Source organism: Cricetulus griseus, chromosome 10 (assembly GCF_003668045.3).
Source record: "Cricetulus griseus strain 17A/GY chromosome 10, alternate assembly CriGri-PICRH-1.0, whole genome shotgun sequence".
Taxonomy (NCBI): Eukaryota; Metazoa; Chordata; class Mammalia; order Rodentia; family Cricetidae; genus Cricetulus; species Cricetulus griseus.
In genome coordinates this window covers 21539252-21565459 of record NC_048603.1, presented here as the reverse complement: position 1 = coordinate 21565459, position 26208 = coordinate 21539252, and the positions used below count along the sequence as shown (strand labels likewise).

The window sequence follows — 26208 nt, the reverse complement described above, 5'->3', positions numbered from 1 at the left end:
CTAAGAGCCTTGAAGGAAGGACATGTTTGGGGTTGGCTTTGAGTTTGTAGAGTTGGCTCTTGTTTCCTGTTCTCTCTCTCTGCTCAGGCATGGGGATGGGATGTGATCACTGCTTCCTGACAGCCAGGCCAGCCTCATACTCCTGCTGCCATACCTTCCCTGATGAGATGGACTAAATCCCCTATAAACCACGATAAACCTTTCTCCTTTAAATTGCCTTTTTCTTGGAGGAGTCTATCACAGCTGCAGAAAAGTGACTGATACACCAACCGACCAGAAATCTATTTGTGTTTAAAGTTAATCTTCCAGCTGGGCGGTAGTGGCACACCTTTAATCCCAGCACGCGGAAGGCAGAGGCAGGCAGATCTCTGTGAGTTTAAGACCAGCCTGGTTACAAGAGCTAGTTCCAGAAAAGCCTCCAAAGCCAAAGAGAAACCCTGTCTCGAAAAACCCAAACAAACAAACAAGCAAAGAAACAAAAACCAACAAATCAAAAAACAACAGCTCAAGAAACAGAAGGGGCAGGCAACACTCAACCCGGGACCCCTACCTTAGCCCCCAGAAGCCAGGAGACCTCAACACACCACTGCTCCTTGACTTATAGACAGAGAAAAGGAAGAATATTACTGATACAAATGGTGTTTTCAAGAGAGAAAATTAAAAATAGCAAACAAGATAAACGCCTCTCCATGGCGTGCTGGGCCCGTGGAGGTGGTCAGTGGCTGTTGGATTCCTGTGTTTTCACCTGTGCTGTGGACTCAGGAGCAAATTTTTGCCTGATCTTACTGGGTGGTACCGTGGCAAACGAGGCCCAAATAGGCTTCCTTGTTTCTTCTCCTCATGTGAAATGGGCAGGGAGATATGCAACTCTGTTGGCCCCTTGTATTTGGGTCTCTGAGCTCCCAGAATAGTGTGTGATACATTTCCATTGTTCATAAACTACCCAGATTCAGGTATTTTATTAAAAGCAGATGCTTAGACTAAGACATTTTCCAGGGATCCATAGGTTCCCATAATGTCATCAAGCCAGCTGGGCTACCAGCTTGGTTCCCAGCTTCTGTGTGGCTGACTGTACTTGTTGTAAGACAAGAGGCATTTGAGTAAATAACATGGACATGGGAGAGTCTTGAAGTCCTGTATGGATTTCACCTCTAGCCACCAAGGTGACCTGGGCAAGTTGGTGAACTTTATTGAGCCTCAAGGGTCTGCTTTGTAAACCAAGGGTATCAACACATACTCACCTTCCTGAATGTTTTAACAAATCACTTCCCAAAACTGTCCAGGGGTGAGACAGAATGTTCTGGAAGGTCACCAAGGCTAAGGGAACACAGAGGCTTGAGCTTTCACCTATGCTTCACTTGGGGAGGGGACAGTCTGCCTTCATTCCACCCAGCACACAGCAGTCTGACCTTTGCTTTCCATGGCCTTGGTGTCTTTACTGACAATCATCCTAGGGCCATGGCCTGCCCTAGAACATTCCATGGTCAATGATTGTCAACCTGACCCCATGCAAGGAAGCACAGCAGATGTCTGTCCAGTGAGGTGAGTGGGGGTGACCTAAGACTGACTCAGATGGCTTTCAGATGCCTCTGGCAGCAGGGTTTCTACAGCAGTGGAGGATGCAGCCCTAGAGCAAGACGCTGTGTTAACACTTTGGAAAACATAATTATTTGCATATTCATAATGACTAATCCTAGTTGAAGTCTTACTCTATGCCAGGGTCTTTGTGTACTTACACCGTTTAGTTCACTTGCTATTTCTGCAGACTTTGGGATTCAGCGACACTTTTGCATAAATTGGTGCCAATTAATAGCAGCTAAGTGTGCCTGAGAATTGAGAGCAAATCAAGCCGTGTATGGTACACGTGATGCTGGGTATATACGTGGCTTGCACACCCCTCTCACTAACTCTTTGCCTGTCTTAGCCACAGGTTAGCATTAGTGTATCAGTTTGAGGGCTGTAACAGAGTCCCCCAGTAACAATAGCTTACATAGTGCAGAAATTTAAATAATGCAAACATCCAGTGGCCATTCCAATATGTATTTGGGTAGATGAGCCAGAAACTCACATAGTGACTCTACAATACTTAGAGCTTAGTCTTCTCCATCTTGTCTGTCATTCTCATCACTTACATCATGTGCTCTAACATGCCTGTTTGCTTTCTGCATTCAGGTAATGACAAGAGGGGAAGGGAAATTTCATTTAGTACCTCTTCTCATATTCTATTAAAAGAAATTGAGGGAGTTGCAATCCTGATGGTGGCTGGGGCCATCATCACCAAGAGGCTCAAATGAGGCTTGCTGAATGGCTTGTCCTCCTGCCTCCTTCCCTTGCCATCCTAAACACCGTATGATGGTGTGTGAAATCCTTCACTGTGGCAGCCGGCTTTCCCTAGTGCATTAGTTACTTTTTTTTTTTTTTTTTTTTTTTTTGCATTGCTGTGATCAGATACCTCACAAAAGCAACCTAAGAGAGGGTTTGTTTTGGCTCATGGTTTGCAGGGACAGTCCATTATGGTGGGTTAGCCCCAGTGGCTAGAGTGTGAACCAGCTGGTCACGTTGTACTTCCTATCAGGAAACCAAGAGAGATGAATGCTGGTGTTCAGTTCACTTTCTCCTTTTATTCAGTCCAGGACCCCGCCCCAGGGAAGGATGCTACCCCCGTTAAGATGGTCCTTCCCCATTTCGGCAGCCATAACAGCCTAACGAGTGCTTGCCTGACCTTGCCTTGGTCACTAGGAGGTCAGATGCCTACCTCGTGGCAAGGAACCAATCAGAAGTTAGCTGGTGGTGCTATGCTTTATGGCTCTGAGTGTGCTTTACGGACAAGTGCACAGCAGAGACGAACAGAACATAGCAACCACCCTGGGAGGACCTATGGGCCATAACAACCAGTTGACCAATCAACACAGGGCAAGTCCTCCAAGCCTGGAGGCACACCAATCCTGAGCCTGTGCGTACCCCTAGACACTCCCCTTACGCTGCCCTATAAGATCTCTGTCCCGTGGTTTCTCGGGGTCTTTACTCCAGCCATCTGCCATGGTGGATGGATGAAAGGCCCGAGCTAATGGGATTAGCTCATTAAACAACTGCAATAAAACTTCTTGCTGTTTGCATTAAGCTTTTGCCTCCGCCTGGTGATTGGGGTTGTCGCAGTCCTGGACCAAAATCCTGGGGGTCTGAGCCTCCAGGGGTCTTTCACCATCATACCTAGAATGTGTAGTTCGTAGTATAGGGAGTCAGGCACATTGCTTCTTGCTGCTGGCCTCCAACACTCTGCTTTGATGACAGTTTTTCTGTCAATGTCACCAAGAGCTTCTCATACTCATATGGGGGGGGGGGAAGAAGGGCAGGAATATGAGAACCCATCTTTCAATAGAAGGAGGATCAAAGTGTTGGGATCATATGTTAAAGCCACCTTTGCAAGTTACCACTGTTGCATGGAGATGTAGCCTCTTCATCTATACGAGAGTAGTAACATCAGGAGGGGTTTAGAAGAGGTCACAGATGTGGGAAGAACCTGGCTCAAAAAGAGCAGGAGAAAAGTTAGTGGGTGCTGCCCCGTGTCTGCCCCTGGGTAGGGGAGACCTTCCTCTCCTGTGACTGAAGTGGTCTGTGTATTCATAGACTACACTCATAGCCATAGTGCAGTAATTAATTCAAATCCAAGTGAGGGGGTAGTTCTGTGTTGAGGGTTGGGGAGTGTTCTGTTTCCCCACTGGCACAGCACTTGTTCCCATATGGGAGCACGTACATACAGCTCATGGCTCACTCGGCATGCCAGCTACGGTGACTGACATGTGCTGGAGTACTCTGCAGAATTTAAATGACTTTCATTACTGCATGCTGGCAGCATTTTAGAGTTTTATAACATAATGTTGTGGTTTGAGTATGTGCCCTCCCCCGCAGGTTCATATGTTAGACATTTTTTTTTTCCCTCTCAAGGCAGTGGTGCTGAGGTGAGAGCTCTGGAATGGGGCTCTGTCTTGAGGGCCCTGTCCTTGTGAATGTATTCATGTTGTGCGGCACTGCTGAGCTTGTTATGAAAGTGATTTGGGCTCCTTTTTGTCTCTTCCTTACCCTTCTGCCTCCCACTGTGGGCTGACTCACCAACAAGGTCTTAGCCAAGGCCAGGGCCTTGACCTGGGACTTCCCAGTCTCCAGAATGACGAGAAAGGATGGGTTCTTATAAATTTAGCCTTTCCTGTCACCATGGTTCAGCAGCACAAGAGAAGCAATCAGATTGGATTGGAAGGTGAGGTGTTGTGTGTATTAACAGATTCTTCAAAGACAGATGCTACCATAGCAGGCCAGGGAAACTCTGCGTCCTCTGTGTGCACTCCCACCCACTCATCCCCCGCTGTGATGGTCAGGTGTCCGAATTATGCAAGCACTTGGCAGAAAACCATTCTCTGTCAGCGTGTCCCAGCCTTTTGACATCATGCCATGACGTCATCTGCACAGTTCATGCTCAAGAACAATGTGACTGAGTTACCCAAGGAAAGGAGGAGATTGCAAACAAACCTTGTAACTTTTTTTTTTAGATTTTATTTATTTATTATATATACAGTCTCCTGCATGCATGCCAGCAGAGGCACCAGATCTCATTCAAGGTGGTTGTGAGCCACCATGTGGTTGCTGGGAATTGAACTCAGGACCTCTGGAAGAGTAGCCAGTGCTCTTCAACCACTGAGCCATCTCTCCAGCCTCCCTCTTGTAACGATTTTAAGTAATGTTTCTCTGTTTGTTTATTTGTTTCTTTTTATTTTTTCTTTATGAAATTTTTTATTTAAATTCTTTAATTACTACTCATATTTACATATCCATCCCCCAATTCCCTCACCCTCCCATCCTCCCATGTTCCCCACCAACCCCCCCAACCCACCCCCAACTCCTCCCCAGGGTTGGCCTCCGACCAGGGACCTTCAAAGTCTGTCATATTGTTTAGGGGAGAGCCTAGGCCCTCCTTGTTGTATCTGGGCTACAATAGCATCCCTCCATAGGGAATGGGCTCCCCTGTTTATTTGTTTCTTAATATGGGTCCTGAAGATAAAATTCAGGACTTCATGGTATTAAGGGAAAGCCATCTCCCCAGCTCCTCTCCAACCCTTCTGTGGCTTTTTATGACACATGGTTTGAAAACAACAACAAAAAGAGACGAGTCGGGTCAAGTAAGTCTTTTTAATTCCAAATCATAATCTGCACCCAGATATCAGTTTCCCTGTCCTGTCTATGCTCCCCTTCCACCCCTCCTGAAATTGTCCAGTCTGGATTAATATTTCCCCACCCAGGGAGCTTCCCTCCTGACCCGCTCCCTCTTCTCCCCTTCTAGGTCCTCTGTCAGACTTTGAACCTTTCCTTCATATCTTATCTCCATGGTCCATTGTGTATCTATGGATTTCTCTCTGCTATAGATCTAGGACTTTGCCTTATTGACATAAGTATTGTGTATTTGTATTAAGGATAAGTATTGACATTATGTTTGAGAGGCTGTGGGGCGGGAGAGAGAACTCAGCCCTCTATAGGAGGACCTAACTACAAAAGAGGCTTGGCATTGGGTTAGTAGTTCTTCCATACACATAGTAGATACAGAGTAGGCACATAGTGGTAGTGACAATGGAGCCCTTCCCCTTTGAAGTGTCGCTCTTGTGTCAACCCATGGGAGCTGTTGAGATCAGAAGTGTCCCTCCCTAGTGTGGGATGACTTGCGGCCGAAGGGACTCAGTGTGCATGGAGAGGCACACACAGTTCTGGAGGCTGGGTCCAGTCAGTGACAGGGAGAGGCAGCGGAGGCAGCAGCCATCGCACCTCACAGGGCCCTAGCCACACAGCAGAAACTGGCCGAGGCCACGGTATCTGAAAGCTGAAGCATGTTTTGTTTTTTGATAGCGTGTGTGTGTGTGTGTGTGTGTGTGTGTGTGTGTGTGTGTGTGTGTGTGTGTGTGTGTGTGTGTGTGTGTGTGTGTGTTCATTGAGTGCAAGTATTGAGTGAGCACCTATGTAGTCCAGAGGTGTCAGATCTCCCGGAAGCTACAGACGGCTGTGCACCACCTGGCAGGGGTGCTTGGGGACTGAGTTGAGTCCTCTGTGAGAGCAGTACTCACTCTTAACCACTGGGCAGTCTCCCCGGCCCCGGGATGGTTTTAGGTATGCATATCCCACTCGCTGCTTGACCTTCTCAATTGCTTGTCTTCCATAGAAGCAAGTGATGATGGTCATTTGTCAAATTGCAGGTCTTGCCAGGCGTTGGTGGCGCACGCCTTTAATCCCAGCACTCGGGAGGCAGAGGCAGGCGGATCTCTGTGAGTTCGAGGCCAGCCTGGTCTCCAGAGCGAGTGCCAGGATAGGCTCCAAAGCTACACAGAGAAACCCTGTCTCGAAAAACCAAAAAAAAAAAAAAAAAAAAAAAAAAAAAAAAAAAAAAAACCAAAAAAAAAAAATTGCAGGTCTTGACCACATATAAGGATGCCACCCTGGAATATTCCACAGAGGCCGCCACTGTGCATTAGCGGTCCTCACTGTCATGTTATGAAAGACTGGTTGTATAGCAGCCATCTGCGTGCATTGCTCAGGCAGTATATGGTGTCTGTCCCTGTCTTGGTAGTCTTCATAGACTATCCTGGCTGTGACCTTCGTCTTGTGGTGACATCAAGCCGGTAATTTATGCAGAACACTTTTGGGGGAACGAAAGGATGCCATGGTCTCCACCCACCTCTCACTTCTGTGTCCTAGAATGGTGATCCCGAATCCCCTCCATTCCTACAGGAGCCCCCGCCCCCCTCCCAGGCGGCAGAGTCTTTGGGGGCCTTGATAGTGAATTTAGAAACTGAAGTGGGGAATGTGGATGCTATAAGATCCCAAGAGATGGACGAAAACCTCAGGACCTTCCCTGTCCCCGCTTTGTCCACGGTGTCTGCATCCATGCTATGGGCTCGGCCCTTGCCTACCTCTAATCTAACCCCAAACTTCATCCTGCCACACTGAGTCTCAGCTCTCTGGTAAACCATCATTCCTCCGTCCCCCAGTGAGCTCTCTGTCCTCAAACTCACCATGGCTTCATGCCAGCAGACATGGAAAGAGATGTGTAGAGCAACCCAAGGGTCAACATGTGTTATCTTGCTAATCCTCAGATGGCAGCTCTCATATAGGTAAAGTGAGCCTGAGAAAGGTGGAGTAAATTGCCCAGGGCCAGGTAGACTGCCCACACCTTCACGTCTGGCCCTGCATGGTGAATAGGACTGTCTCTCTCTCCACTAGAGTATGTGATGCTCAGTCTCCAGTGACCTGAAATGTAGACTGTTACTCCTTCAGAGCTCCCAGGCCCCGGGACTCAGAGATGGATGAAATATGATGATATTGACTGTCAGGGAGAAGCTGCTGAGTAAAAAAATGGTTCAGAGTTCACACCCTGAGTCACACTGACCCAGTTCCAGTCCCTGTCATGTGACATCAGTGCTCTACGCTTGAGCAAGTAGCACAGGTCTCCTGATCCTAGTTCCAAGTTCCAAACTGGAACAACCACCCCCCTCCCCAGATCCTCTCCCCCAGGGAGTGTGACGAGATCAAAAGAGTTATAAACAAGAGTGAGACCGTGGTATCTATGTGCTGGAGGCTGAGGGGCCAATCTAAATTCCAGCCCCTATCCAGCAGTAATAAGCTATTGTTGCTCAATGGAGGAAAGCGAGGAACTGTCAGTCAAAACAGGACTTTTAAATGTCATCCAGAGTCTAGCACTGTGGGGATGCACAGGGCTCTTAATCACTCATCCACACCCAGGAAAGTTTACACTAATCAATAACATAGCCAATAGATGCTGCTGCCAGAAGGGGGGGAGGCACCAGAATTCCCCAGCAAAGATTTTAGAACAACAATGATAAAAAAAAAAAATGAAAATGCTTTATTTACCAGGGCTTCCGAGATGGCTCAGTGGATAAACGCTTGCAGCACAAGGTTGGAGGCCGGGGTTCAGAGCCTCAGAATTATTGGAAAGCTGGGCTGGTTAGCGTGTATCTGCAATTCCATGGTTTCCACACACATCCTGTCCCAAACAAGGTGGGAGGCAAGGACCCACACCTGAGATTTTCTCTGATCTCTATGTCACAGCACATGTGCTGTGTACACATCCTTACTCTCACACGTTAATGTGCACACAGACACGCACACATACACACGAAGACAGAGTGTTTTTTTTTTTTTTTAACAAGTTTTTAATGGGCAACTGCAAACACATGGGAAACAAAGAGAACAACAGAGGGCCTTTCACCGCCGTCGTTTCACGATGAGAAGGAATATACAGGCGAGGAACAAATGGGAATTTAGAACTGAAAAACACTACAGCCGAAATGAAAAGGCCACGTGGGTGGGCGCAAGGTCAGAGTGAAGGTGTCTTGTGCATGTATGTGTGTGAGCATGTGTGTAGTGTGTATATGTGTGTGAGCATGTGTGTAGTGTGTGTATGTGTGTGTTGTGAGTGAGTATATGTGTGGTTGTGTATGTGTGTGTTGTGTGTATGTATAGTATATGTGTGTGTTGTGTGTGAGCATGTGTGGTGTGTGTATGTATGTGTTGTGTGTGTGAGCATATGTGTGGTTGTGTATGTGTGTGTTGTGTGTATGTATAGCATATGTGTGTGTTGTGTGTGAGCATATGTGTGGTGTGTGTGTATGTGTGTTGTGTGTGAGAACATGTGTGGTGTGTGTGTATGTGTGTTGTGTGTGTGAGTTTATGTGTACTATGCACATGTGTGAGTGTTGTGTGTGTTGTGTAGTGTGTGTATGTGTGAGTGTTGTGTGTATGTGTGAGTGTTGTGTGTGTATGTGTGTGTCGGTGCATGGTGTGTACTGTGTGTTTTGTGGAGGTCATAGGCTGTCATCACATGTCTTCCTCAATAGTTCTCCACCTTACTTTTTAGGGAGACTCGTTGAATCTGGAGCTCCAAATTCAGCTAAATTGGTTGGTCAGCAAGTCCCAGAATCCTCCTGTCTCCACCTCCCCAGAGCTAGGGTAACGGGTGTGCTGTCATGCCTTGATTTTCTAAGCAGATAGTGGGGATCAAACTCAGGTCTCTTGGGTTGCACAGCAAGCTCTTTACTGACTGGTCATCTTCCCAGATCAGCGATACAATGTTAACCTCAGGGTAAATCTTGCTTATTTTCTCCAGTATCCCAAAGGGTCTGGGAACCTGAGAACTCAGTGGCCATCTCTGCATCCCGAGAATCCAGACCCAGACCTGGCTGCAGGGATTGCTAGGTTATTAGTGGAATCTGGTTGCCTGTGTGATGATAATTCACAGATAAAACATGAGAAGTAGAAATCTCCTCCTCCTGTGTCAACTTTCGGGGTCACAGTGCCATTTCCTGGCATGGGGACATGGGTTCTAGTTCAAGCTGGCTGATAATGGGGTCGCTAGAAGGCCTTATCTAACAGGGGCCCCTCCTCTCGGGGATGCCAGCCCACTAGGAACAGTTTGGAAGATACCACCTGCAGGGGTGGCTGAACCTTCATAGAACCTCAAATGTGAACGCCATTTTTCATCCAGGAAAGCTGAGGCACCGAGGAGAAGGGACTTAGCTCAAGGCCAGTTTGAGTGTATGGTGGGAGTCAGAATGAACCTAGGCCTTTGGGTTAAGTCTTCTCACCCTGAAGTAAATGTGTTACAAGTTGGACTGAGATTCCCAGTTTCTGGGACCCATCCTGACCAAGATAGAACAGGATGTCAAGCTGTCGCTACCTTCTATTCATTCAAAAAATAGTTTCTGAGCTCCGTATTTTCATTAAGGTTCATGGGGTGTGTTGTTTTTGTGGAACCACTCCAAACCACAATGGCCTGAGCCCATAGACACTGGACATGGTCCATGAGTCCATGGGTCAGTGGGTGGTTGTGAACATCGAGTCAGGCTTGGCTGATCTTTGAGGTTTTTGTTACATCAGAAGTCATGGAAGTCTTACTTGCTGGGAGCAGGCTGTTCCCGACCCTGCTACTCCATAAAACAGTGGATTTTCAGGATGTAGTTTGCCCTAGGGGGTGCTTAGAAGCTGCTTTTCACTCCACTTTGAAAAAGGAGGAAGACTGGAGACCCTGGGGGAGTGAAGCAAACATCACCTCCTGCCCAGCACTACCCAGGCAGCACAGACTGAGAGTGAAAAGGGGCCACTCTGTAAACTTACCAGGGTAAACTGAGCATATTAAAAGGGCATGTGGGCATATTAAAATCATAACAGGAAAACCAGGGCTGAGAACTTTATCAGACACGCCAGACCAAAGGAAGTGTGGAACACCCTTGCCTGAGCCCCATAAAACGGCAGATACCTAACGACCCTGTGACAGCACAGTATCCCTGACCTCATGTGTATCAAGGACTGACAAACAAAGAACACCTGTCTGTCCCTGGAGCTTCAGTTTGGATCCTGCTATTGACTCAGCTTAACTGATTGCCCCGCTTTCCACCCATTAACTCTTCGGGGTTTCAGTACAGCTCCCTTTCAGTGCTAGTGTTATCCTTAGAGATTCTGATAACATGTTTATCGCTGCTTCCGAGGCTTTTTGAATTCTGCTACAGATTTTTAAATGCGTGTTTATTTTGTAAATCACAAGTATGCACATATCTACGTATATATGTACATAGGTAAGAGATTTATTGTGTGACGTGTGCTGTATGATGAGAGTTGATACACACACACACACACACACACACACACACACACGAGAGATTTATTGTGTGACGTGTGCTGTATGATGAGAGTTGATACACACACACACATACATATGAGAGATTTATTGTCTGATATGTGCTGTCTGATATGAGAGTTGATAATGGTAATTAAGATTGGAATAAAAGGATCAGCATTCCTCTTGGCCAGATCGCCGAGGGAGGTGGGCTCATCTCACAAATTGCTGCCATTGAAACTTCAGCACCTTGTGAATTTGCCATTATTCAATCACTACTGGCACTGTGGAAAGACACAGCCACACTCGTTTATGTTTCTGACTAAATGTGTCCATGACTCACGTGGTAGAGGTGTCAAGGTGACTGAAGCACCTACCAATCTTTCTTTGGTAGACCAGTAGTCCAAGCTTCATGTTGGACAGACCCTGAGGGAACAAGTGGATACTAATCAGTTCAATGTCTCAGAGCCAGCCCTCTGTTCCCAGCTTTACAGTCTCACTCTTCATATTCCTTTGGCCTCACAAGCAACAGGACCTACCAAGGCTCCAGGCGTGGGGAGTACATTCCATCTCCTCACGGTCAACTATAAAACTGCACTGCCACGGGACCTGGATGCAGGGGGGACTGACTACTGTGGCTATTTTTGCACTTGACCCTAGAGCTGCTTCTAAAGGCTTTGCTTCTGCTTCTTTCTGGTTCTTCAAGGCTGTGAGAAACGCTCTAGTCAATGAGATGACACCTGCCACTTTTGGGTGAGACCCTGGCTGTGATTCTCCACGGTTCCTTTCATTGTCTATGGAGAACAAGGTCACAAGGCCTGAGACCCTGAGTGATGACTATGACAGTCAAATTCTGTGCCTCCCACCATGTCCCTCACTTACACATGTAGCATCAGAAACCATTAATGAAAAGCTATTTTCTTCTGGTCAAAAAAAAAAAAATGGGTTCTGTCTTTGGTCTTTGGTGAATGAGTAAGATTCCAAGCTATGCAAACGTAAGAGATTATGCAGCCAGGCCTGTCAATCATCTGGCTAAGAGACCATGCCTGAGGAAGGCAGATTTAGCTAACACCATGCTAATGAGATGCAAAGAATAATTATGCTTTTAATGAGATGATAGACTTTTCCTTCCCATAAGCCCTGCTTTGGTGCTACGGTTATGGAGCTGCCACGAGGCCCTGGTGGGTCTGCTTACCTATCTGACTCGGAAAGACCTAACCTTTCCTTTTTCTTCTTTTCAACCTCTTCCTTTCAGTTCTTGGCCAGAGCCTGAATATGCTTTCTCTGGAATTTTTTTTTCACTGTTTATCTGAGGCTACCTCCCTTTTGCCATAGGGCTGCTTGCCAAACCTCAGTGCCTAACTTAGACATGGGCTAGCTAGCTTCCTCTTCCCTGTCTTCCTCTGGGCGGCTTCTGGGGTGTACAGTTTCCCTACCCTGCTGTTTTTCTGTTTAAACTCTAATAAAATTGTACCGAAGCCTTTTCTGAGTTCATTCTTAAAGACTGAATGTCCTTAAAGAGGACTCTGATGGGAGACCCCAGTTTCCTAGTAAGATGCAATAACCCAATATTTCTGGGGACAACATGACAAAGACAACATGACAAAGAATCCTTTATTGTTTTAAGTCTCTGAGATCTGAGGGTGCTTGTCACAGCCACGTAACTTATCGTATGCTGACTGATGCAAACCCTAACCCTATGTCACACACCACCTCCCCACTCACTGGCTGTGAAGGTTAAGAAATAAAAAGGAAAATCCTTGCTTCTTTCAGCTCACACCCTTGTGAAGTCCAAATGCGGTAGCAAGTCAATGAGCAAACTAATACGTGTCCACATTGTGATCAGTAGGACTTGGATGACTGCACAACTTTGTCACTGGTTCAAGGCCAAGTTTCTGGAGGAAACATTGATACCAAGACGGGAAGGTAGAAGGAAGGTCTTGGCCATGTGGGAACAAGAACAGCATTTTGGGGAGGGACTGGCACGAGAAGAGGTCTGAAATGGGCAAGGCCTGGCTCCCTAGAGGAAGTGAGGAGAGGCCAATGTGGCCGGAAGAAGTGGGTGATGATCCTCCCAGGATGAGGGTATGGGCTGGGAGCATGTCAGACCACCCGACCTTGGAGCCGTGAGAGAGAGGTATTTGGACTTATTGAGGCATCTGGGGGTCCTAGCAACATGGGGCCCAAGTAGCTGCCTATATCTTCGGAGGGAGCAGGGCAGGAAAGGCTTTGCGTCCTTGGCATAAACACAGATTCTAAGACTTGGTCTTGGAATTGGGGGACCTCGTAGAGGGAAGTGTGACTTGCCCACAACGTTTACAACATGGTGCAGCTAACTCTTCTCTCTTCCTCTCCAAAGCTGGGGGCCAGGTTGGGGGATGGGTTGAAGGGATCTTCATGAACCCTGGTCCAGCCTGGGACCATCAGAGATGAGGAGGTATGTGTAATGAGATACCCACTGCAGGCCAGAGAAGGACAGGAAATGTAGGCCAAGCTGACTGCAGGGGACAGGAAGAGCTGGGCCAGTTGGACGCCAGGGAACAGCAGTGGGATCTATTGATTCTACTGGATGAGAATGAGACCACTGCCACAATTTTTGAGCCAAACTTATTAAATACTGTCCAGGATGATGGACACTGGCCAGGTCCACTGTTACGATAAATCTTTCCACCAAAGCTGCCCAGCCCAACCGCCACGTGTGAGCTTTACGCCAGCAGCCCACCCGAGTTAGGGCCCCAATTAATACACAGAAAGACTTTTATTAGGTTCGAAGCTGCTTGGCCAATGACTAGGATTCCTCATCTGTTAGCTCAGTCTTAATTATCATAAACCTATATATTTTATAAGACTTATTGGTGTCCCTCCTTCTCCTTGCCAGCGGATCACATTGTGCTGCTGGAGCAGGAGCGGAAAAGAGGGACCCTTCCTGTTTCTCCTTTGCTTAAATATGAGTCTCCTTGCTATGTCACTTCCTGCCTAGATCACCACTTCTCTACTACATTTCCCAGAATCCTCTTTGACTCCTAGTCCCGTCTAACTTGCTGTCTCATTGGCCAAACAGTATTTTATTCAACAATCAATAAGATAAACATAAAAAGAAGTACATTCCCCCATCAGTCCACACCTGAGATTCCCAGAGAAATGGCCACTAATTATATTTATTAGTCTGGTGCTTATTAAGGTTCGAAGCTGCTTGGCCAATGACTAGGATTCCTCATCTGTTATCTCAGTCTTAATTATCATAAATCTATATATTTTATAAGACTTATCAGACGCCTTATTGGCATCCCACAACCCACAAGGCTATACCCTTCCCTCCTTGGTCCAATCAGGAGCAAGCATACAGCAGGTTGCATTTCCTGCCTACATACCTTTCACCTACATGCGATCAGGCATATCCTGTGCATCTGGGGCAACCAACCTTGTTTACAGGAGTGAAAACACAAGGCTTTTTATCTTACAGGGACAACAGTCTCTAGCATCTCATGAAGTTATTTGCCCTTGGGTAAGTGGGGCTTACAGGTTAGCAGCAATTTTGTTTTATAGCTTCCTTAAGCATACACATTTAAACTTAAGACATAACTTCACCTCTCACAGGTCTTGGCTCAAGTCTTAGTCCTTCCTTCCTACAAGCCTGTTAGCAGGTAACGGGAACCATGTCCAAGAGGCCCAGGCTACCTGCTTTGTCTTGTCTGGTGGTTCATAGAGGATGCAAGTGGCCTGAAGTGAGTAAGGCCTGCTCATAGGAGAAAGCCAGTGTGCAGGGTAGGGGAGAGGATCCTTCTAGGATGAGGATATGAGAGTGGAGGAGGTCAGACCATGGGCCTCGGAGCTGTGAGAGGGGCTTGAGCTGAGCCTCACCCATTCCAGTCTGTTCCGATGCACACACACACACACACATGCTCATACACACGCACATGCACACACACATACACACATACATGCACACACACATACATGCTCGCACACACGCACATTCACACACACACACACACACACATACACAAGCACACACATGCACAAACACATGAGCACATACATGCACACACACGCACATACACACACATACATGCACACACACATACATGCTCGCACACACGCACATGCACACACACACACATACACGAGCACACACATGCACACACACATACATGCTCGTGCACACACGCATGTGCACACACACATACATGAGCACACACATGCACACACACGAGCACACACATACACGTGTGCGCACATGCACACACACATACACAAGCACACACATGCACACACACATACACGAGAGCACACACACATACATGAGCACACACACACACACACACACACACACACACACACGCATACTCCCATAGCAAGCACCCATTGCACTCACACACCTTACACACTATACCACCCCATAAGATATCCACACCACACTGTCTTGTCATATCATACATATGACATACATTACACCAAACATGTGCCCCATGTTATACACATATATCATACACTCCACGCATCCACAAATGCACAAGTACCATATGGGCCACACACAAGCCAGATCATGGCGTATACCATGTCATAATACGCCACATCATACATGAAAACATAGATACTCATACCACACACACTCACTACTACTGCTACACACAAACAACCCTGTATCTCAGGTATAGCAGGAGCAGTGGGAAAATCAAGCTCTCTGCAAGGGTCTGGGACAGTTCTGAAGAGGACTTCAGAAGAGCATGGCGTGGGTACTGATTTCATTTGCCAGGGAAAGGTTTTTCTAGACAGGGTTTCTCTGTGTAACAGCCTTGGCTGTCCTGGAACTCGCTCTGTAGACCAGGCTGGCCTTGAACTCATAGAGATCCACCTGCCTCTGCCTCCTGAGTGCTGGGACTAAAGGCCTGTGCAGCATATTTTTGAAAACAGTTTTGACAAGTTCCTGTGTTAGCATCAGAGATTATTGTAATAATCTCTCGGTGACAGAAGCATATTCTCTCCAAGCCACTGAGGCTAAGAGGCTAAGAACGAGGTAATTCAGAGGCTGACATCTGCTCTCTTGTCCCTGACTTAAGATAGCCTTCCTTGGATGGTTAGACATACCCCTCAGATCACTGCCTCCAGCTTCATACGGTACTCCGTCTGTGTCTTCTCGATATTCTAGTAAGAGTTCCATAAACTCAGAGTGACTCATCTTGTAGACATTAAGTCAGCAAAGATGCTGTTTCCAAATGACAGCTCTGGAGGGTCCACTCAAGCCGGATCAGGTCAAAGCCTCTCTCAACTTCCAGAGAAGGTCTTTGAGAAGGAACCCTGTGACTCGGCTTCAGCTGACTAACTCTGTGCACTAACTGTGTCCCACCTAACTAGTTGGAGCAGCAGGGTCCCTGGAGGGTGACATGTACAGGGTCTATTACCTTCAAGAGCTTCGTGGTTGTCTGATTTTTTTTTTCTTTTTCTACTGATAAAACACTATGGACAAAAGATTTATTTCTTCTTACAGCTCTCAGATTCCAATTTATTATGGAGAAAAAAATCAGGGCAGGAACTTAAAGGTAGGAAACTGGAGGCAGGAACTGAAGTCAGGAACCTAATTGTAGGAACTGAAGCAGAGGCTACGGAGGATTGCTGTATACTGGCATGCTCCTCATGGCTGGCTCAGACTGCTTTCTTATAAAACCCAGGACCACCTACCTAGGGATGCTATGGTCCACAGTTAGTTGGGCCCTCCCACATCAATTGTTAATCAAAACACTACCCTATAGACTCACCTATAGGTTAATCTTAGAGAGGCATTTTCTCAATTAAAAGTCTCTCTTCCTAGAGTGTCAAGTCGATCCAAACCAACTAGTACAGGGCTCAAGGAGTGGCTGAGTTCTCTTTTGCTAACTCTCTTGGTTAACTGTGCCCTCTCAATGACAGTGGGAGATCTTGGTTGCAGTTTCCCACATACCAGTGGACAGCACAGGAAGCAGGGCATGTGAGAACCCATGCTATGTTTCATTTTAATTACTGGGCCTAAGAGATTCATAAAACAATAATGCCGCTAACCTGTAAGCCCCTTGCCCAAGGACAGATACTTCCTGAAATGCTGGAGGCTGTTGTTTACAGGGAGACAACGAGCCACGTGTTTTCGCTTCCCTAAACTAGGTTGATTGGCTTAACTACACTGGATGTGATTGATCACATATAGGTGGGAGTTACACAGGTAGGAAATACGTCAGGATGTATGCTTGTGCCTGGTTGGATGTAGGAGGGCGGGTCACAGGCAGTAACTACATCAGGCTAAATTCTTGCCTCTGATTGGATCTGATGGGAAATACGGTGGCCTTGTAGTTTTGCCTTTTAAAACTTCTGCAAAATGTGACTTGTGGCCATTTCCTGGGAACTCTGGAGTGGCCCTAGCCAGAGTCCACCATCCTGGCCAGTATTTAATGAAAGCTTGCTTCAAATTAGGCTCAGAAATTGTGATAGTAGTCTTATTTTCAACTGGTGGGATTAATGGATATCTCAGGAGAATCAACGGAGTTTGTATTCCCTGAAGGGGACACGGAGTTGAGGCAGGACTTTCCTGTTTTAAGGACCTGAAGAAAAAGAGGTCAAGTAGAAGGCCCTAGCAAAGAGCCACCATTGTGCCATCTGGGACAGGGCAGTCCTCACCCTACAGGTGGCGCCTATCGTGTGACCATGTCCACTTTCCTGGAACAGAACTTGCTCCTCAAAGAGACCCAATGAACCCTTCAGCCTGCTGGATTTACAGGTGTGCAGGGCTTGCAACATCAGCATCATGAGGCAAGACAGTGACAAAAGGTGACAAAGTTGTTACAGCCCTCTCTTTACCATTCTTTGCCTTCAAGGTTTGAGTCTACAGGCTGTCAAAAGGCTGTTGTATCAGAAGGCTCTATCTGAGGGGTTGATCAGTAGTAACTGTAAGATTATTGCCTCTAGAGAGTGTTTCCCTCCACAATGGACCTTTCCTTCTACCGTTGTCTGATCTCATCCTTGAGAGTGTCACATGCCATCTTACCTGAGGTCACAAGGACTGAGGACCTGAGGAGGCAAGAGCAAATCAGTTCACACTGTAGCTGTGAACAAGGAAGGCTGAAGGATCTGCCTCACAGCAGCCACCACCTTGTCACACTGACCCCTTGCTCTACACCAAGAATTGGGCTGTCTTACCTCAAGACTGACGTGTCTGTCCTTAAGCAAGACAGAAGATCCTATACTACCGTCTGTTCATACTTGGGGAAACTGAGGCTTGCAGAGAATTCTTACCCAAACACACCCAGTTGGTAGGTTGACAAGGACAGAAACCTAGATCCAAGACACTCAAATCATTCCACAGACTCTAGCAAAGCTTCTTCGTTTTTTGGCTTGTCTTTTTTGTTTTCCATGAAATTCAAAGCTGGGTGGGTAAAGAAAGGAATTTTGTAAATTTCTCCTGCCTGGAGCTCTTCCCAGAGGTCAGGGGACAGAGAATCACCTTCTTCTGACACGTCTTCTCTTCCAGAAAGGCTTTACAGCCATCTCTGCACTCTGGGTTTCTGTTCATGCACTGGATAGGAGAAGCGTGGAGTGTAGTGTGTTCAAATAACTGTCTCTCCTGGATCCTCGGACTCCAGAGAGCCTGGGTCTTTCTGGATTCCCAAGTGCAGAGGCTTTGGAGCAGATAGGTAAAGAGCCTGCTGGACCAGGAGAAAAGGGGGATCCTAGGATCCCAGTGACTTCTGCCAAACCACAGAGCCCTGACAGCCAGCCCCCCAAACAGTTTTCAAAATAGAGGTGACCATGGGATCAATGGTGATGAGCACAGGCTAGAATGGATACTCAGTCTCCTCCAGACCTACAGAACACCCCTCTTTCCCCCTAGTGTGTGTGTGTGTGTAGCAGCTTGAACTTCCAAACAAGAACGCCTTCCCCACACTCAACAACTCAACCCTGCCCTCAAGAACTCTGCCCCAGGAAACCTCAGCTGGTGAACGAAACAAGAGTCGGCATAACACGCTTATTTTTATTGTTCTCGTTCCAAAACTCCAAGGCACATTCAGCAGCAGCCCCAGCTTGCTCCTCAGTGACCGAGCCCTTTTGACCTGGGAGACCTCCACAGAGCAGCTCTTCCCTGGAAGGAGTAAGAACACATGCATGAAGATCCAGGCTTTGACCCATCACTGCCTGGCCCTATAATGGTGGCAAGTCTAGTCCAAAGGCTCTTACGAAGGAGGGGCCATCCTCAATGACCTTCAAGCCTGCTTATTAAATAGTCGACTAAACTTGTTTCACAACTGCTACTCTGGTTCCTTGGTCATCCAGAAATTTCTTAGCTTTAAATCATTGCTCAGATATAAACTTACTAATAATCTTGTGCAAAACACTACACTCTTAAATTTGTCCCTTTATTTTGCGCGTACAGGTGCTTTGCCTGCATCTGTGCACCCTAAGTGTGCAGTGCCCTCAGAGGCCAGAAGAGGATGTTAGATCCCCTGGGACTGGAATGGCAGATGCTTTGTGAGCTGCCACATGGGTGTTGGGAATTGAACCCAGGTCTTCTGGAAAAGTAAGTGAATGAAAACATGAAATAAAAGATTTTTATTGTAGATGTAAGGGAGAAGGAAGGCAGAGGGAAGAGTCCAGGATGAACACGGCTGGCAGACTAAACCAGACCATGAAAGGAGAAAGGGAAAGAGAGAGCAACAGAGCAGCCGCTGACCAAGAGTAGGCAGCCAGGGCCAAGAGACTAGTGTAACCCAAATGTCTGGGTTACTCAGAGATCAGGCTGGGGGAAGGGAAGAAGGGAAGTGGAAGCCCAGTCCCTGGGAGGGATTGGCTTCCAGTAAAGGGTGGGTTGAGAGGTGTTGGGAGGAGTCACAGCTACTGAGACTTGTCCTGGGTTTGAGACTAACAGTAGCCAGTGCTCTTAACTGCTGAATATATTACAGTCTTTAGACCTCAGCTTTCTCCATTGAACGAGAAGGGGTTCATCCAGCTGTGACCGTCAAATCAAGGTGGCTTTTCTTATGTGTAGACACCTACAATGTCCTTCCCTTCGTGGTTTCTTCCTCTTCTCTGGCTCCCATGCACGAATGTGCATCAGTGTCTCTGAGGATTAATATTGGTTGGCAACTTGACAAGACCTAGGCTCATCTAGCTTGTGGCCAGCTGCTTCTTTAACCGTGACACCATTTGCTTTATACAATCAAGGACTGTGGTAGTTTGAATGTAATTGACTCTGTAATCTCATAGGGAGTGGCACTATTAGGAGGTGTGGCTTTGTTGGAGTGGGTATGGTATTGTTAGAGGAAGTGTGTTACTGTGGGGGCGGGCTTTGAGGTTTCCTACGCTCAGTTCACTTTTCCTGTTGACTTCCGTTCAAAATGTAGTCAGCACCATGTCTGCCTGCACACTGCCATGCTTATAGCCAAGAAGATGGACCGAACCTCTGCACTGTAAGCAGCCAGCTCAACTAAATGTTTTCCTTTATAAGAGCTGCTGTGGTCATGGTGTCTCTTCACAGCAATGGAAATCTTAATTAAGAGAGGAACCTTGATTTGATGCATACGTATTTTTAATTGTTTCATTTTCCTAGTGAATGATCCCTTATCATTACACAGAGCCTTTTTTAGCTTATGGCAGTTTTATTTTGTTTTGTTTTAACAGTCTTGGTATGTAATCAAGGCTGGCCTCAAACTTATGACCCTCCATTGTCTGTCATGAGTGCTGGGATTACATGACTGCACTATCATGCCCAGCCTTTCTTGTGACTATTTTTGACTCAGATTCACTCTGTGAGGGATTAGTGTAGCTATTTCTGCATTACCATCGGCACAGACTGTGTTCTGTCCTTTCATTTCCAGTCTGTGTGCCCTGTATCTAAAGTGAGTTTCTTGTAGGCAGCACATTGGTGAACCCTAGATTTCTTTCCCCAATCAACCACATTACACCATTTGTCTTTGGAGGAGAGTGGAGTGGAGCCACCTATGACTCCTCCTCTCTGGGGTTGGTGCCTTCTTCTTGGTGTCTTTGGAACCTTCAGAGCTACTTCCTGGCACTAAACTTTTATAAGTTGGCCTACAACTCAACATTCTGTGTAAAAGGCAGTGACTCTTTGATAGTAGAAACTTTACCCTTACCCTGACTTTGCAAGCACAGTGCCAAGCGTGGAGCAGGAACTCTGTCCCTTCTGAATGACCACTGTTGGTGACCATATTAACATTTATCAAACTCTTGTATTGGGTCAGGCGCCGTGTGAACACATTTTGCTTCTGTCTTAGTTACTGTTCTATTGCTGCGAAGAGACACCATGACCAAAGAAACTTACAAAAGAAAGCATTTAATTGGGGGCTTGCTTACAGCTTTAGAGGGTTAGTTAGTCATGGTGGGGAGTACTCTGGCAGACAGGCAGACAAAGTGCTGGAGCAGTCGAAGAGAGTTTACATCTGATCTGCAAGTTACAAGGGAGAGAGAGAGAGGAAGGGAGGGAGGGAGAGAGAGAGAGAGAGAGAGAGAGAGAGAGAGAGAGAGAGAGAGGGAGCAAGTACAAGATTGGGCCTGGCAGGGGCTTTTAAAACCTCAAAGCTCACCCCCCCAGTGACACACCTCCTCAAACAAGGCCACACCACCTAATCCCTCCTAAACAGTCCACCATCTGGGAACCAGCCATTCAAATATATGAGCCTGTGGGGATCATTTTCATTCAAACCGCCATAACTTCCATTATTTCTTTTAATTCTTCCCACAGGCTGATGAAGTAATTATTGATTGCTTGGGCACGGGGGGCAGGGGGGGGGGCGGCGGTGTGAGTAAAGGAAATTTCTGTCTCTCTCAGCTGGGAAAAGCAGACCAGTATTCAAATCCAGGTATCCAATCTGGATTACCACCTCATGATTGCCTCTGTTAGTGTCTCATTTTGTTCAATGTGACAGAGCGCTCCAAAGGAGTAACAACCTGGCTCAAACAGAAATTGTGTATCTCTCACTGGGAAGAAGCCCGAGACAGGCAGCAGGGATTGCACAGCAGTGGAGCAGAGGCATCAGGACCCCAGGGCTCTCCTCTCTGTGCTCCACCCTTTGGAGAAGCAGCCAGATTTAAAACCTCATGGGCAAGGCAGCTACTACAGCTCCTGTTAAAGAACACGCACACTCCGGGTCTTTCAGGCACCTTTTTGAAGTTTACACATGCTGCCATGTTTTCTTTGTGTGTGTCTGTGCAGGCTAGTTTCCGTGTCAACTTGACACAGACGGAAGGCAATTACTGCATTAGTGATTGATACTCAGCCTGAGCAGGAGCTGGTGGGGCCGTATTAATAGTCTTCCTCTTTGCTGTGAGGCAGGGAGGGAGGGAGGGAGGGAAGAAAGGGGGTCTGTTTGGTTTAAATTTCAACATTAGTGTATCCTGGCAGCAGAGGCAGTGCAACAGGAGCATGACGCTGGACACACTGTATCCACAGTGAGGAGGAGGAGGAGGAGGATGAGCAGGAGGAGGAGGAGGAGGAGGAGGAGGAGGAAAGAAGAAGAAGAAGAAGAAGAAGAAGAAGAAGAAGAAGAAGAAGAAGAAGAAGAAGAAGAAGAAGAAGAAGAGAAAAAGCCTTGGGCTCAGCTCAGCTTCTTGTTATTCAGATCTAGTCTGTGATGCTGCCACATTTAGGGTTGACTCCCTCCACACAAATGTGCATTGAGGCTTGTGTTCATGGTGATTCTAAATCCTATCAAGCTGCCCATCACAGGGCTCCTACGTGGACCAGGCTGGAGAAGCAGGAGGTGGCAGGCATAGGTGCAGCCCCCTTACCCACGCTGTTACACTGTATCACCTTCCAGTGTGGTTATGGAGCTCCAGTGGTAATCTTTCCATCTCCAACAAGGACCTCTCTCTCTCTCTCTCTCTCTCTCTCCAGACAGGGTTTCTCTGTGTAGCTTTGGAGCCTATCCTGGCACTTGCTCTGGAAACCAGGCTGGCCTCGAACTCACAGAGATCCACCTGCCTCTGCCTCCCAAGGGCTGGGATTAAAGGTGTGCGCCACCAACACCCGGCAAGGACATGTCTCTTTCTGCCTACTTTCCTTCCCCTGTCCCTACAGTTCTCTAGGTCATTTCCAGAATAAAATACCTTCTCAGACTCCTTTTAATGTCCGACTCTTGGGAAACCCAGCCCAAGACATGATGTCTCTCCATGCCTCTGTTCCAGCATCTGGAATATTCTCTACTCCTCCTGCATCTTACTCCAGAAACAGAGCAAAGCAATGATGGGCGCTCTTGAGCGTAGAGGTGGAGGAGCTATCGAGACATTGCAGCAATCCACAAGGAGTGAGAGTATCACAGCTCTGAAGCAGAGATCAGGTTCTACCCAAGTCAGTGACGAGAAAAACCAATGGTGAAATATGCAGGAACCAGGCGGTGAAAAGGACACCAGAAGCATACGAAGGGCACAGTCCTCTTCACCCAACACAGTGGGAAATTCACAGACACTTCTCCACCTTAGACCAGGTAAGAGCCCAGGAAAATCCCAAAGTCTTTGTTTTATGGCACACAGCCATGCAAGCTGAAGAGTAAGGGCATGTTCCGAAAGACATGGCATTAAGGGGACTTCCTCCGAGTGTGACTGACCTAGTGTGGACTTATATAAACCCACATGGTGGAGATCAGCCACTCAGTATTGTTAAACCCCCGAAAACTCAAGTATCTGGGGTCCCAGGCCACGACTGCGGTCACCCCAATCACCAGGCGGATTCGAGAGCTTGATGCAAACTGCACGAGGCTTTATTGTAATTTAACGAGCTAACCCCATGTTAACTCAGGTCTTTCACCCACCCGCCATGGCGGATGGCTAGAAAAGACAGTTTGAAGCCGCTGCACACAGATCTTTATAGGGCAGCGTAAGGGGAGTGTCTAGGGGTACGCACAGGCTCAGGATTGGTGTGCCTCCAGCCTTGGAGGGCTTGCCCTGTGTTGATTGGTCAACTGGCTGTTATGGCCCATAGGCCCTCCCAGGGTGGTTGCTATGCTCTGTGCGTCATTGCTGTGCGCTTGTCCGTAAAGCACACCCAGGGTCGTAAAGCATAGTGCCACCAGCTAACTTCTGATTGGTTCCTTGTCACGAGGCAGGCATCTGACCTCTAAGTGACCAAGGCAGGTTTATGGCAAGCACGTGTTTGGCTGTTATGGCTGCCGAAAGGGAAGCTGGTCCCTTCATTATGACCACATGATGTAATCAAAGAGATGCTGTAAACATGAGATGTTCAGTGCACTTTAAAAATAACCCAAAACCATGTGCTCTGACACAAGGATGAAAACTGTGGTACAGTGACTATATAAACCAGGGTGACGTCAACTTGATTGGATTGAGAAATTCCCAAAAGATCAGTAAGACGTGCTTCAGGATGTGTACGAAAAGACATTTTCTGAGGTGATTGGCATGCAGGACAGCAAGAGAGATGGACCCCAGGAACACAGACAGCACCAGCCTACAGGCTAGGGACCAGATGCAACCAAGTTGGAAAGAGGAAGAAGCCCAGTTGGAAAGAGGAAGAAGCCCACTAGCACAAGCTCACGACTGCACTTCCTGCTTCCTGGCTGCCACATGGTGAGCAGCACCGCTGCAACCCCCCCCAACCATGATGATTCTGCCTTGTCTTAAACAAACAATTAGCAAAGAACAATGCAGTGAGCTGACCATGAGTCAAAACCTCTGCAATCATGAGCTATAGGGTGTGTATGAAATTCTGGCCTGAGCAAATGTGCATTCTTTGACACAAGCACAGCCATGTCAAGGACCCCGAATAGGCCCACAGCATACCTCAGTGTCTGCGCCTCGTGCCATCCCTCTTTCTCATCTTGCCGTCTGAAGCGTTTATCTAATAATCTTATTATCAATAATAACTCAAGAGTCAGATATCGGGGTAAGAACCTGAATGATGAGAGAAGTGAAGGAGAAGCAACCAGTGACCCCACCCCTCTCTCCTTAATCCAGTCTGTCTAAGCCCCACCCTACTACCTCCTGTTGGTCCTCTGTCCTCCAAAACCTCTATGGCTAATTTTGGTCAGCTAGTAGCTAGCTCCACCTTCTGATTCAAAGTAAACTTTATTGGAAGCCTCGGGAGTGTCAGAGTGAGATCAAATATTGCACAACAGCCCTCACTATACCCCACAGCTCAGCATTCTCACACTGTATGCCCGCTCTCTGCTGAGTCTTTAACCTCTCTCTTCTCTATTTTTAATGTTGTTCCCATATCTTCTGCAAGACTGCCTCCTCCTTGGCCTGATGGGAATGGCAATCTCACTGCCAGTAAGAACCGGTCCCTTCTGCCCTTTGTCTGCCCAGAGGCTCAAGATGGATAAGCATGCAGTATAACATGCTTTCCTCATGACGTCGCATGAGTCCTTCAGGTTTGTGTCCTGGAGACACAGCGCACAGCCCGGCACATAGATGATTCTATAATGTGTATAATAACAATCAATATTTTAAAGGTACAGACTGTGTGCCTGGCTTTGTTCTTAGATGCAGTCACTCCCTAAGCTGTGCAGGTCACGGCAACGAGCCTAGGTATAACTTTCTTCCTTTCAGTTGCTTTTCTCTTGGGTATTTGGTCAGAGCAACGAGAAGTAACCAGCACAACTAATAACACACTTGATAATATAACTATCAACTGTTATAAACTGCATATAACTGTATGTGCTCTGCCTTTCTGAGACAAACAGCACAGTACTTTTGTTTATGCTCTCGTCACTACTAAGGTGGGATTGGATGAGTGAGAACGGATGATACAGATGTACAATGGGGGGCATATGAACGACAAAATAAAGAGTGGATGCGTAGGCGGATAGATGGATGACTGTGCACCTGGGCAATGACTGGATTATGAATCAAAGAATGGAGAGAGACGACCTAGCAAATGTATGGGATGTGGTTTGCATGCACATATCAGTGAACAACTAGATGATTGTTGGAATGTAGAGATGATGTGTAACAATAAGTCTTTCCACCAAGCCACCCGAGCCCTGCTGCCACGTGGGTGCTTTCCACCAGGTCGCCCAAGTTCCGCCCGCCACCACATTAAGGTCCCAAGTCACACACAGAGACTTATATTTTGTACAAATGCTGCTTGGCCAGTGACTAGGATTTCTCATCTGCTAGCTCAGTCTTAATTATCATAAATCTATATATTTTATAAAACTTATCTTATTGGATGCCAGCAGAAGCATCCTGTCTTCCCGGGATAACGTGGTGACTCTGCGCTTTCTCCTACCTTTCCCAGAATCCTCCTTGACTCCTAGCCCCACCTATCTTGTTTTCCTATTGGCCAACAGTACTTTATTTATTAACCAATAAGACAATCATATACACAGAAGGACCTCCCCATCAATGATGAGTAAGAGAATACATGAACAGCTAGAAGAATGATAGAATGGATGGGTGAATAAGCTTGGATCTCCTTGGGCATTCACTACAGTTCATATTACACCGTTAATTAGAAATCTCCATTATTTAATTGCCATGTCTTCATTTTATATATACAAGTACATTATTTATTTATACCATACTTCTCCGTAATCCTCACCCTTCCCCTT

At 47.0% G+C, this 26208-nt stretch overlaps 1 long non-coding RNA gene across 1 annotated transcript; it reads right to left on the bottom strand.

The window, feature by feature from the left end:
• Nucleotides 1-18642: 18642 nt before the first annotated feature.
• Nucleotides 18643-25688, bottom strand: LOC113837498. The gene is made up of 2 exons (XR_003488114.2): nt 24437-25688; nt 18643-18770 (listed from the first exon to the last, which is right to left on the bottom strand). It is a non-coding gene; the product is annotated as an uncharacterized LOC113837498 (long non-coding RNA).
• Between the last annotated feature and the right edge of the window lie 520 nt (nt 25689-26208).